The sequence below is a fragment of the Ostrea edulis genome, chromosome 1 (genome assembly GCF_947568905.1).
Source record: "Ostrea edulis chromosome 1, xbOstEdul1.1, whole genome shotgun sequence".
In the NCBI taxonomy this organism is placed as follows: Eukaryota; Metazoa; Mollusca; class Bivalvia; order Ostreida; family Ostreidae; genus Ostrea; species Ostrea edulis.
In genome coordinates this window covers 21,900,781-21,915,595 of record NC_079164.1, presented here as the reverse complement: position 1 = coordinate 21,915,595, position 14,815 = coordinate 21,900,781, and positions in this window count along the sequence as shown.

The following is a 14,815-nucleotide window of genomic DNA, read 5'->3' as shown; positions in this document are numbered from 1 at the left end:
TTATCTCTTTCTGTTCCATTCCGCAAAATACCAATATCCGTGTGACCTTGGACTTTGATCTACTTTTCTAAAACTTTAACCTCGGCAAAATCTTTCAAACCAAGGGGGATATGTCTTTGATATTTCACATATATATGCCTTATGACCAGGCCTTTCATATGGTACCAAAACATTTGACCGAGTGACCTTGGACTTTCACCTACTTTTCAAAAACGTCAAATACCGTGGGGATCCGGGTTGGAATAGTGTTAGTTTACATGTATGTTATATGGAAAGAGAAGTAACTCTTGTAATGGATACTTTATCTCCCCCTAAGGGAGCTCTTCATATTGTTTATCTCCCCCTAAGGGAGCTTTTCATATCGGAAGTCTGATACAGTGTTTTTAGAGATATTGAATAAAGCATGGTCTAACAATGGTAGCAGAGCATGGTTCAAAGGAAATTAGTGTATCATAGTGTCAAAAACAGTGTAAGGAAGTGTGACATTTAAAAACTATTCAGTAAGAATTCAGTGAATGTGAAAAAGTGCAAAACTTTGTGGACTAAGAAAATAAGAATGTCAACAAAAATCAACCTCCCCTCTTATGACCCCAAAGTGAAAACTTATGAATTGTACAAGCAAGAATTGTTAGCATGGAAAGAGGTCACAGAGTTAGATAAGAAGAAACAGGGAGTTGCTATAGCCTTGTCCCTTCCTGAAAATGATGAGTCCAGGATACGAGAAAAAGTGTTTGATCAGCTGAACTTGGAGGATCTCAAGGAAGAAACAGGTTTGAATACCTTGATTGAATTTTTGGACAAACATTTAGCGAAAGATGACTTAGCAGATAGCTTAGAGAAATTTGAAGATTTTAAAATGTCTGATGGACAGCCTATTAATGAATACATATCCATTTTTGATGCCAAATACAGAAAAACATGAAGTTACCCTCTGAGATTTTAGCCTTCAAGTTACTCAGAAGATCACTGATAAGCAAAGAGGAAAGAATGGTTGTATTAAGTGGAATGAATTTTGAGAATAAAGAAACTCTTTATGAAGAACTAAGAAATTCCTGAAAAAATTCAAAGGTGAAACTTGTGGAAATGCACCCACTACATCAGTATCCATTAAACTTGAACCGGCATTCCTGGCAGAGAATGAGGAAGCACTGATGGCAGCTGGATATGCGAGAATGCCAATGAAGGGTTACAAATTTAACAGAGGAGGTGGAAGAAATGAGCAGACGCGGGGGGAGAGGATTTCAGAGTAGAGGTTCATACCGTCAGCAAGGTGGGCTATCGCGTATAGGCAGTTCAGGCATTAAAAAGAGCATGAATCCATCAGGACCAGATGGAAATGTATTGACATGCAAATCTTGTGGGTCATTTAGACATGATGGCAGCTTGTCCTCACAGTTGGGAAAACATGGCGAAAGTAAACACATGTTCAGCTGAAGAAGAATTTGTTCTGTTTACAGGAAACCAACCAAAAGAGATAAGGCACTTGGGGATGGATGCCAGGAACTGTGCAGTTCTAGACAGTGCCTGCAGCAGTACAGTGTGTGGAAGTACATGGATCAACACGTACATCGATTCTCTTGATGAACTAGACAAGAATAGGATTAAGAAAATGGAGGGCAGAAGATTCTTCAAGTTTGGAGGGGGAACTCGTCTTAAGTCTGAGGGAGAATATGCAATTCCAGCTCGTATAGCCGGGAAAGATGTTACGATAACAACTGATGTTGTTAATTCAGACATTCCATTACTGTTGTCAAGAACAGCTATGAAAACTGCTGGCGTGAAGCTGAACTTAGAAGATGACACAGCAGAGATCCTAGGAAAAACAATAAACCTTAATTTGACCTCTTCTGGACATTATTGTGTTCCCATAGATAAGGCAGAAATGATACCAGTTGAGGAAGTTTGCTCAGTCAGGATCGATGAGATAGACCCTAAGAAAAGGTATTTAACTCTTCTAAAATTGCACCGACAATTTGCCCACCCACCAAAGAAACGACTGGTATCACTTTTGAAGGATGCAGGAGCTTGGCGAGACAACTTTGGCCAGGATATTGAAAATATTGAGCAGAAGTGTGATGTATGCAAGACCTATGCTAGAACACCACCACAGCCTGTTGTTTCATTTCCAATGGCATCCCACTTTAATGAAAAGGTGGCTATGGACCTGAAGTACTGGAGAGGAAAGTGAATTTTGCACATGATTGACATGTGGTCCAGATATACAGTGTCTGTTTTTATCCAGAGGAAAAAGGCAACTGATGTCATCGATAAAATCATGTCTCATTGGATAGTAATATTTGGTGTCATGGGGGCAATTATGACAGATAATGGAGGGGAGTTCAACTCGGAAGAAACTCGAGAAGTGGCATCCATTTTGAATGTAAAGGTGCATACATCTGCAGGTGAAAATGGATTGTGTGAAAGAGTGCACTCTGTAACTGACATGATGTTAACAAAACTAGAGCATGACTACAGGGATGTGAGTGAGCAGAGTCTGTTATGCTGGGCAAACATGGCAAGGAATGTAATGCAGATGTGGAATGGTTTTAGTAGTCACCAGCTTGTGTTTGGGTGGAATCCCAACCTCCCCAACATCATGACAGACAAATTACCAGCACTTGAGGGTTGTACATTGAGCGAGACATTTGCTAAACACCTTAATTTGTTGCACAGCACCAGACGAGCTTATATAGAGGCAGAAGCTGATGAAAGAATTAGGCGAGCATTGTTGAACAAAGTGAGAGCAGCTGAACAATTTTATGAAAATGGAGATATGGTATACTACAAACGTGAGGGCAGAGATAGATGGCTTGGACCAGGTAAAGTTGTGTTTCAAGATGGCAAGGTTGTTTTTATACGTCATGGTGGAGTTTTTCTCCGAGTGTCGCCCAACAGACTACAAAAACTATCAGAAAATTGTATACAAACAGAAGAGAAAGTTGTAGATTCTGAAAATATAGAGAAGACACAACAACCAAGAAAAGCAAAGAGTGCAGTCTCTGAATACCTGATGGAAAGCAAAATAAATCACAGTCCAGTTTCACTAATTCAAAGCAATATTGCACTGAAAGCACATGACAGCATTCAATACAAGATGGGTTCAGAAGATGATAACTGGATAAAAGCTACAATCCTTGGCAGAGCAGGTAAAGCAAAAGGAAATAACAGAAATTGGTATAATGTGCAAGATTTTGAGAGCAAAGAAGAAAAAGGCATAGACCTGGGCAGATTCTCTTGGGAAAGAATCAACCAAAATGATGAAAGTGTGCATTCTACAACATATGAAAATACAAGTTGTGACAATATAGCCCTAGCAAAACAAAATGAACTAGAAAAACTCAAAACCTTTGACAGTACACTGAAGTTGAAGATGAAGGACAGAATAGATTATCAACAAGATGGGTCATCACTTCAAAGGAAGGACAAGTAAGAGCAAAACTTGATGCACGTGGATTTGAGGAAGAATTTTGTATCCCTAGAGACAGTCCTACAGTCGGAAAAGGTGGTCTCAAGATATTTTTGACAATAACAGCAAGTAAATTATGGGATGTCAAAACCACAGACATAAAATCAGCCTTCTTGCAAGGAAAAACACTTGACAGAGATGTTTATCTTCAACCTCCAAAGGAAAGCATCACACCTGCTGGAACAATATGGAAGCTGAAACACTGCTTATATGGACTAAAAGATGGTGCAAGACAGTTTTATTTGAGCGTCAAAGAAGAACTTGATAAACTTGGTTTTGAGCGATGCAGTGTGGACCCATCTCTATTCTGTTATAGAAAAGACAGGAAGCTTCATGGGATTATCTGCTCTCATGTTGATGATTTTCTCCATGCTGGGGATGAAGTTTTTGAGAGACAGATTTGCAAGATTCGAGAGAGATCTTCTGCAGGAAAAGTAGCTGAATGCAAATTTCAGTACATTGGCTTCTATGTAAAGCAAGATCAAGAGGGAATAGTATTGGATCACACCATTTACATGGAAAAATTACAAAGTTTAGAGATTGACCCTCGGAGAGCAATTCAGAGGAAATGTCAGCTGAGTGGTGAAGAACAGACAGCATACAGACATATTATAGGACAGATCAACTGGGCAGTGCAGGGATCAAGACCAGACCTTGCATTCGAAATGATAGACATGAGTACTAAGCTGAGAACTGCAACTGTAGCAGATTTAACCAGAGCAGCAAAAACCATTAACAGGCTTAAATACTTTAAAAGTGTTTTGAAATTCCCAACATTAGACCTCACCTCGTTGAAGATTATGACGTTTACTGATGCATCTCTAGGAAATCTTAATGAAGGAGTAGGAAGTACCCAAGGAGTCATAATCTGGATTATGGACAAACAAGGAAAATGCTGCCCCCTTTTTGGCAGGCTAAAAAGATACGAAGAGTCGTCCGCTCCACTCTAGCTGCAGAGGCGCTTAGCCTACAGGAAGGACTGGAGGCATGTTTTTACTATCGACACATGTTGGAGGAAATTTTAGGACTCCACAGAAAATCCATCGATATTTATGCATTTGTGGACAATAAAAGTGTCATAGATTCTGTGCATTCTACTAAACTTGTGGAAGACAAGAGACTTCAAATTGATATTGCAGCTTTGGCAGAATCAGTCGCGCAAGTCGGACAGAAACAGTTGGCATACTGCTTAACAAAGGCAGGGGCAGATGGTTTGTGTGTCTTGGAGATTCTACAAAGAGGACAAATGTTGCCAGACTTTGTACTTTAAAGTGACAATGTTACTGTTAATTCTAAAACTAGACAAACTTTAATTCTGAACTTTTATTTCATTATGGTTAGGTTCAAATAAGCCTTAAGAAAAGGAAAGTATAATTAATGTTAGTTTACATGTATGTTATAGCGAGCGAAGCTCGCGTCGCGTAGCGACGCGACGAGCTCGCTCCAATGATTACACATATGAGTCACGTGATTTGCTCTTCTTCAGCTAAAAAAAGATGAGTATTACCCATAATGCTTCTGCAAAAATGTTGCCGTCACTGCGGTATACTTCATTGACGAACCCGTAATTAAAATAATTAGATTGTTTAGAAAGTACCATAAACGTTTTTAAATTCCAGACAAGCTTTCTCATAGCTTCAAACATTTTGTTTTTGCTTGGTTTGAGAGAAGAAGAAAAAACATTGCAGCTAATGTGACGTCACAATTTGTAACTGTTTATACCAAGCGCGTTATATTTCCCGCGTTAAATGAAGAGGTGGATAAAAGTCGTGTTGCAAGATGTTAATGGGCTTCGCTCGTCTCAACGGTCACACCGTACAACATATTATGGAAAGAGAAGTAACTCTTGTAATGGATACTTTATCTCCCCCTAAGGGAGCTCTTCATATTGTTTATCTCCCCCTGAGGGAGCTCTTCATATTGGAAGTCTGATACAGTGTTTTTAGAGATATTGAATAAAGCATGGTCTAACAAATAGGTCCTCAGTATTCCTTTCTTGTCGTAAGAGGCGACGAAATGGGGCGGTCCTTTGGATGAAACCGCAAAAACCGGGGTCCCGTGTCACAGCATGTGTGGCACAATAAAGATCCCAACTCAAAGGCCATAAGCGCCGAGCATAAGTTTAAATTTTACAGCCCTTCACCAGCAATGGTGATGTCTCCATATTAGTGAAATATTCTCGAGAGGGACGTTAAACAATATTCAATCAATCAAAAACGTAAACCAATGGGAATAGGTTAATGAGAGTCGCGCTTCCCCGCTAGCCATGTCGTCTGACAACTCTTGTAAGTCATCTGGACCAACATTAAAACCAAGTATCGCAATGTTCCCGTCTATAGGCTACATGGAGAATGTGTATTTTTAAACAGACTTGAATACCCTATGTGCCCAGTTAATAAATCTAAATAATATCTAAATATTATAATCTACACGTAATCACAGGCAATTGCATCGCTTGGTGTCGAATTTACTGTATAAAGAGTACTCTTTATATAGTAAATTCGACCCCCAAGCGATGCAATTGCCTGTGCACGTAATATCAATGAAAAGATTTTTTTTAAACTGAAACAATATGTAAATTTCCATCCATCCTGACACTTATTTGATATAAATGAACAAGTGGACGACCCACAATCATGTGCAGTATGTGAAAGTTATAGAGTGCCAAATTACCTAATCTCGGTTGAGATTCGGCTCGGCTGAATATTTGGACTGATGCCTTCACCGCAGGCGTCAGTCCAAATATTCAGCCGAGCCGAATCTCAACCGAGATTACCAAACTGCCATAAACGGTATTTGAAGATATCATTGATTCATTTGTGCGCAATAATTCAATTGCGATCATAAGACATAATATATTATGATCGGTGACATGACATTTTTAAAAACGGTTTCTATGCGAGATTTGTGTATTCCATTGAAATATATAAACTCTGAAGTTACATATTTTATCAAAAATACGTCCGGAATACCCAAGGAATTGAACATTTAAAAATACAAGAAGGGGGGGGGGGTACCGGAAGTCCTGTCAACAAACACCTGTGGCATGGACCTGTCTGAAAGGCTCTTATATGCACAATCCCCCAAAGCCTTTACAATTGAAACATTTGGTAGACTGCATTATGTAACCTCTTTACAAAAGCATTCAGTGTTCAATACCTCAATATATTTTAGCAGATTAATTGACGGAATTTCAGACACCATCACCCACCTCCAGCAAAGTCTTTCCCCAAAAGTATTACTCGGGTAGGCAGCATCTTGATCACCACATCTTTCATTTTTTTTATTTATTTAGTTTTCATATAACATCAAAAGAACTAGACATAAGGTTTTGAGCATTATAAACATTAACTCTCTTTGACCATTTTACCCCCAGCCCCCACCCCCACCCCCCATCTTGAAACCCTGCAACCTGGTTTACAAAATAAACAATTTTGTTAGATCATGAAATTTACAATTTTGTTGGAGGTTTCCTTGCCCATCATTACTATATGCTCAGTTTGTCTGTTATTTGCCTAGTAGTAGAAAATATTTTTGATGGAATTGTCACTATATAACTAATATGGTCACGCCCTAACACAGGAACCCCTTCCCCGTGGGTCATGAAATTTACAATTTTGGTAGAGACTTTCTGGCTCATAGTTACTATATATTCAGTTAGTCTGCTATATGTCTAGGAGTAGAGAAGATTTTTAAAGAACTGCATAAATTTTACAGTTTTTACCCCAACATTAAGGCCCATTGGGATGGTGGGTCATTAAATTTACATTTTCTGAAGGGACGACGACTGACGAAGACCATAGCAATAGGTCACCAGAGTGACCCAAAAATGTTTATTATAAATGGTATTTATAAGATGTTATACTGAGTTCATTGAAGACTTTAAACTGTATCGGAGAACAGGTGCGTAATTTATGTTCCAAAAACGACTCCTCAAGTATCAAGGTATTAGCATTTCACAAGGAGATAAAATAGGGAGGAAATTAGTGAATCTCTTATATTCAGCTTTAGATGAATATTTATAGGATTTCCAGTTGCATTCTAGAAATGAGTTTGAAATATTCAAGAATAGTTGCTTTTTCATTTTATTTGTAAAAGAATATTAACAAAATTAAATAAAATTCACAAATCAGAGAGAAACGCACCCGAGTGTATGTGCAGGACTGCAGTTTTAACACTTGAATAATTCTATCCTACAATTCTATAAAATTGTTATATTGTAACAGGCTGGCCTCTAGTAATCGTCATCACGTATAATCACAACTTCTTTACAGATCAAATGTTTATTTTCTTCACATCAACAATGCATAAAGATAAACAAAACTGCGTTGGTCCATCATTAAACAATGTCACATGGGAATCACAACCCGTATATATTCATAACCTTTCACAGGGTCTTATGAGTGGTGGGAGATAGCTCAAGGTTTCAGAAGTATGAGAATAGCATTGTGTAGTAGAGGGGAATAAAAGGGGAATAACTCTGGCAAAGAGAATCTACACATAGGATACTTGCTGTCAGGAATTAATTATTACTATGATAATAATGTTCAATAACTTTGGATTGTCAGGAATTAAATTGTAAGAAAATAAGATGTCAGGATTCTGGAGTTGTCAGGATTTCAATTGTCAGGATTCTACAGTTTTCAGGAATTTATTTGTCAGGATTCTTCAGTTGTCAAGTAATTATAATTTATCCAAACATTAAATAGGAAAGAAATATTGAAAAGTTTCTTTATAATGATTATGATCTTTTGTCAAATTCATTTTTGTACCTAAGTTTCTCTCAAAATTTGTCCTGACACTGATGTGCTTGAGACAGCTATCTAACTAAAATGAACTTCATCCTCTCTTATATAGTTTCAGCAGCTAGGAATTAGCCAATCAAATTATTCGATTTTTCTGACAATTCCTGACAGAAAAACTTATCTTAAATCATGCAATAAACACTGTCATCTTTATACAAAAATGATATGCAAGTAATATTAATTGATTCAATAAAAATAATTGAATAACTTGCCTAATCAATTGATTGAAATAGATGCTGAATTCACTGCACTATATTTCGTGACTTTACTACCAACAAGGAAGAAAATGTATCCTTGGGCATGCACAAAATAGTTCCAAATTAAGTAACAATAAAATGGGACTGTAATGATAACAACAATTAAAGACTGAATCATATTGACTAAATCTTATCATCTATGTGAATTTTAAATGAAACAACAACACATGGTAGTCATAAGGTAAGTTTGTATAACTTTGAATTAATGCGCCAACTTCACTGTTGATGATGTCATACAATGGCAGCCTCTGTGTACTTAACTCTGTGTGCACCTAAGATAAGCATGTGTTGGATATATGAATTAAACTGAGGATAGACCAAGCAATCTATGGAATATTTCACACAGGTAAGTGTACTAATTAATAGTCATTGATTGTGAACTGTAGGATGCATTTCATTCATAGAAAACATGTGGAAAATAAAATACAGCTGGACCTCATGTTTATATACAACAATAAAAAACCCAATCTCTGAACCAACGCAGTCAAAGAACAATAATAAACCATGACAATTCAACAATGGCATTATGGCTTTCCACTATATACAGTAAATGTACAGTGTCCCCTTTAAATGGGAATTTCACATTCTGTTGTGCAACTATATATCTAATGCACAAAATATGTATCTAAAGGCCACCCCCTTCCCAAATACACAAGAAAATTGGTTAAGAAAGACATGTCTATTACACCCCCCCCCCAACTTAATTTATACATAATTCTCCGGAATTAAAGAAAAGTCCACATCAGTATGATAATGTCTCTCATGACTCAGTCGCACATTATAATCATCGATCATTCGCATGATGTCCTCACCAGTTTTATCCCTGGAATTGAAAGCACTTTCTAATACACTCAAAAACTTCTCTTGGCTTGGTCGCTTGAGTCCATGAATAACTATTTCCTGAAGGGTCTTATAATTATAGAGTCTCATATTTACTTCACAAGTGTTCTCTTTTGGAAGTATGGGCAGTACCAGGAAGGGCTAAGAAATTGTAGCCGGAAAGGAGGCAATTCTTGTCTGTAGAGTAATCCAGGTTGGTCTTTGTGTGAATGATAGTGACAGCCATCTCCCATGCGTATAACTTCTGCTCTGGCGTGAATGCTTTCCACTTCTCCGGAGGCCAAGTGAAAGGTATTGGTCCATCCAGAATGTTGATAGGTTAAAACCCTGTCCACTCCCTCTTGACTGGTGGTAGAAGGGGCATTACTCCATGTCGCAGGAACTTGAGGGCTATGCTCTTCTCACTGCTCTCACCTGATCCTGATGTCTCCATAATAGTGGACTCAGCTGCCGGAACAAAAAGGGAGATCTCCGAGGGAAGCTGGTCTAAGGATTCTGATGCTGCTGAATTACTCTGCTCTTCAGGCTGATCCTGTGGTGCTATGCATTCTGGTTCTCTTTTATAACTATTCTCTCCACAGGCTGCTCTGAGTTTTGTTCGTTCTCCTTTAATATCGGTTCTTGATTCAAGGGGTTCATACTCGCATTGTCACTACTGGTCCTGATGTCTTTCTGTACTGCTTCTTCCTTCTGTTCCTTGCTTCTTGCACCAATTACTGTTCCTTCCTTCTTCTTGTTGGATTCCTCCTTCTTGCTCTTCACGTGTTCTTTCTCACTGTGCCGCTTCACCAATTGGTCTTTCTCATTATCTTTCTTTTCTTTTTCAAGTACTTCTCTGCGATTCTCATTCTGATTGATTGTTCTATCAAACAGAGGTTGAATTCCCCTCTGAACACTCCTGATGTCCCTCTCATGCACTCCAATAGCATGAGCTATTACTCTGGAGAATCTAGAACCGGGGAATTTGACACTGATAAAAAATGATGGTGTTACTTCACACCCACGAACTCTCCTAAAAACTGCAGCCATTGTCTTTGGGTCAGAGTACAGGGGCCTTAGCGTAACCTGATGCCACAGGGTATGATCCTCTGAGTGAATGATGGCTCTCATTACATGGTTGACATTACAGAGGATCATGCTGTCATCCACTTCAGGTTCCTCTGGATGGTAATGTTTTCTCTTTTTGAGTCGTGGCTCTCTGCTGCACTCATTTTCATCATGACCAGGCTCTCTTTCTTTTTTCTCCTTCCAGCTGCTTTCCCACTTTTCTAGTGTTTTCTTACTGATCTTGGCCCTCTCAAACCATTCTCTCGCATAATCCCTGGCCTTGGTGGCTTGCAGAGTGGTCCAGGTGGTAGGTGTGACTAGTCTCCTGTAATCCTTTGGAAAAAGATAGCCAATAACCATTGTTTTCTGAGAAGAAAGTTCCCCCCAATCTCTGGACATTATCATGATGTTTGGAAGTGGCATGCTCCTTAAGTTCTGGAGTGGATCTTTTAAATAACTTCTCATCAGGACAGAAGGGACAAATCACTCGTAAACAGTTGTGGTCCCGGCTTGTCATGTGGTTTTTCCGGCTCCGTAACGAAGTGAACACCTCGTTACATTTCCAGCAAGGAATCTTTGCTATGGATGACATCCTAAAGAAATGTAGGGATAGGCATCATAAGACATGAAATAGATGGTATCTTTATATATTGAACTCGACAACCAGAAATCCTTGTCTGTCGCGTCATCGTCAAACAGCCTTGGGTATACATCTGGGGACAGGGTGTAAAGTATGGGAAGTTCTTGTGTCTTTGGGGTTTTTTTTTATTCAAACAATATGGACAACATATGGATATGGCAGGTGGTATTGGTACAGCAGTTCAACAGATAACTCCTCCCAACAAAATCATAAACACGACCAATCTCACATCATCTTGTCCCTAGACAAATGACGACTATGGAACCCCTGCTGAGTACATATTGCTACGAATCTGTAAAAGGCATCGATGATTCGATGGAACATAAAAGAAGGGAAATAAAAACCTATCATTGAGAACCCCTGGGTGATCAGTCCAGTCTTCTCAACCACGTAGCATCAACATCACCAAGCTTGGACTTTATCTTCTTAACACATTTGTCTTCTGTTCGACCTCAACTTCTACCACTTGTATTACCACTATTAATACTAATTACATTCATCTGTTGTCTCAAAGGCCTGCTGTCTACCAAACTGCCGAATCCATCCAGGTACATTCCTGCCATGATACCTCGCCAGACGATCAATATGGTACACCTTAGGAGTCTGAGACCGACTCCTTTTGACCTTGTATGTAACATCATCGATACACTTGGTCACCACAAAAGGATCCTTCCAAGGTGAAGTCAGTTTACTGCATACTCCCTTGGTTCTGACTGGCTCGTAAATCCATACAGGTTGACCAATTTGTAGTTTCCTCTTCTTGGCTCTTAGATCATATGCTCTTTTCTGGTACTGCTATATCTGTTTTAAACATTTCCTTGCAGCTTCGTGTACTAACTTAAGTTTAGCCTTGAGGCTATGTACATAATTTTCTTCATCTTCCCAACATTCCCCATTATCTGGTTGTCCAATGACTGCTTGTAAAAGCATAATTGTCTCCTTGCCCAATGTCATCTTATTTGGTGTTTGATTTGTGCTGGCATGAACTGAGGATCTATAAGCCATCATGACTTGTTGTAGATATTCATCCCACCTTCTTTGATCTTTTTCACAGTACATAGTTAACATGGGTGCAAGAGGTCGATGAAACCTTTCAATATTTCCATTTGACTGCGGACGTAGTGCAGTGGTCCTAGATTTGTCAATATTCAAAAGTGTACAAATGTTTTGAAATATTTCAGATTCAAAGTTGCTCCCTCTATCTGAGTGAACCTGAAGAGGACATCCAAAGCGGCTTATGAAATTGTTGACAAAGGCTTTGGCTATGGTACTCGCTGTTTGGTCTGCCAAAGAAATATCCTCGGTCCATTTAGTAAAGCAGTCACACATGGTCAATATGTATTATTTCCAGAGTTTGTGAGGGGCAATGGTCCAAATATATCTATTTCTATTCGCTGGCTCTCTAACCAGGTAACTTCCAAGTGGAGCTGAGTTATTTTTCCTTGATTTCCTTGCTGAACATTTATGACAGATTTTACAATATATTTTGACATATTCCTTCATCCCAGGCCAGTAAAATCCATTCTTTAATCTTTCAAATGTCTTGTCTACACCAAGGTGCCCAGAAGATGGCATATCATGCACAAAATGCAGTAAATCTGGCCTTTTTGTCACTGGTACAATCAGCTGGATGCACTGTTCATCAACATCTTCTTTTTCCCAAATTCTGTATAACACTTCCCAAAAATTCTAAGCCTATCCCACTGAGTCCACAGAGTCTTTAGATGAGAGTTGCCTGATGACACATCTTCCCACGCTGGACGGCCATTTCCTCCTTCTAAGTTTGAAAGTAAAATGCACATCTCAGGATCTGCTATAGTTGCTGTAATCTAAGTTCATCCAGGGTCCAGCCAAGCAGTGTTAATTGGCTTTCATGATACGGAAATCATCTCATTTTTATCATCTGTAATTTGTTCAAAAGGGTTTCACCGTGGCGACAACAGCTTCCCAGGCAGCACGACAAAGTTATCAAAACGTGTTTAAAACATTATGAAAATGTTATGAAAACATTTTCTAAAACGTTATTACAACGTAATTTGTATGGTTTTTTTTTAAAACATTATCATAACATTGTTAAAAACGTTTTACCGTAACGTTTTAAAAACGTTTTGAAAACATTTTCTCGAGTCTTTGTTTACACATTACACTAAAATATTGCGTTTATTCTTGCATTCAGAAGGTCAAAATTTTGGCTGTCAACATTAAATGATTTATTATTTTAAATGTTTAACATAAAAAATGAAAAATATTTTTTTCAATAATCGTAAACCAGTCCATGTGTTTAGAATATTTCAAATGAAGTTTTTCTAATAAAGGTGACTGAGTAAAGCCCCATATTTCACAACCATATAAGAGTATAGGTTTTACAATTTTGTTAAACATGTCAAGATTACAATCAATAGACATATTATGCAGTCTACATTTACCAATTACACCATACATCGCTTTGATAGCTTTATCATATAACTCTTCAATATTCCAGGTATAGACGTTTTACATGGATAGTCGCTGTTCCCTCGCCACGCGCCCGGCAGTAGAGGTGAAGGTCACTTTGATGGCCATCCATAGGTCAATTAATTGCCACACTCCACCTATAGCTGAGGATGTCTTTACGTGAATTGAACAAGGTAGATTTAGCAATATTCCAAGAGACGAAAGAAAATGTAAATCATGTTCAGAGAATATTGAAGATGAATATTATTTTATATTAGTATGTCCTTTTTATAATGATTGTAGAAAACAGTATGTAAAGAAATTTTATTATAAACACCTCTCCACTTTCACGCTAGTCCAGCTATTATCAACTGGAAATATTACGGAATTATGTAAACTTGGTAAATACCTATATAAATGTTCATCTATTAGATCTCAGTTATTATAAGATTATCCTCAGTATCTACCCTGTCCATGTACATCAGTATGATATATTATGTTCTGTTACTATTTCATTGTATAAGTTGTTGTATATACTTTATACCTATGGACTGTATGGTTCTTAGTCAATAAACAATACAACGCAATACGTACACACACGCACAGTAAAAAAATGTGTTCGCTTTGCTAGAAAAATCACGATTGGTTTAATTTATGGGAAAGCTATTTATGTACTAGTATTCAAGTATTCTGTGAAGAATTTTCCTTATTAGTAAGTAAGGTAGGGACAATAATGCTAGTTTCATTACTTACACGCATCACCGATAATAAGAAGATACCCCAACTCGTTCATCGTTTATATACACCCGTAATTTAATAAAAACAGAATATGACTCTTATTAACCGAAGACCTATATTTGTAATTTCTATGTGTGTCAAAAAAAAACAAACAACACCCACCAACCCAATTTAAAGAACATTAGGGAAATCCATTTATTATCTGACATCATGAATTGGACGTAGTTGATTGTAATTATCCCTGCGATTTAATTAAGCGAAGTATAAAACATATCAGCAAAACGGAAAATGTAACAAATCAAATAAAAAATATAACTTATCCACGTGGCCTGACGTCTGAGTAGTACTATAGCAGCGGGACCGTCTCTCACGGGAAATTACGAGGAAAAAGTAGTAGAAAACGCGCTAGCTTTGTATTTGATACTCTTCCACTATTGCTTGCACAACCCCAGTTAGCTAATGAAGTCTATATCCAATGCGTCACTATTGATACATATATGTAAATATTTAAATTACAAATTCTACTGCGAAAGGATTTCTGTCACGACACAGGTCGGATTCCAGCTTAAGAAAACTGTCAAGTGGTCTG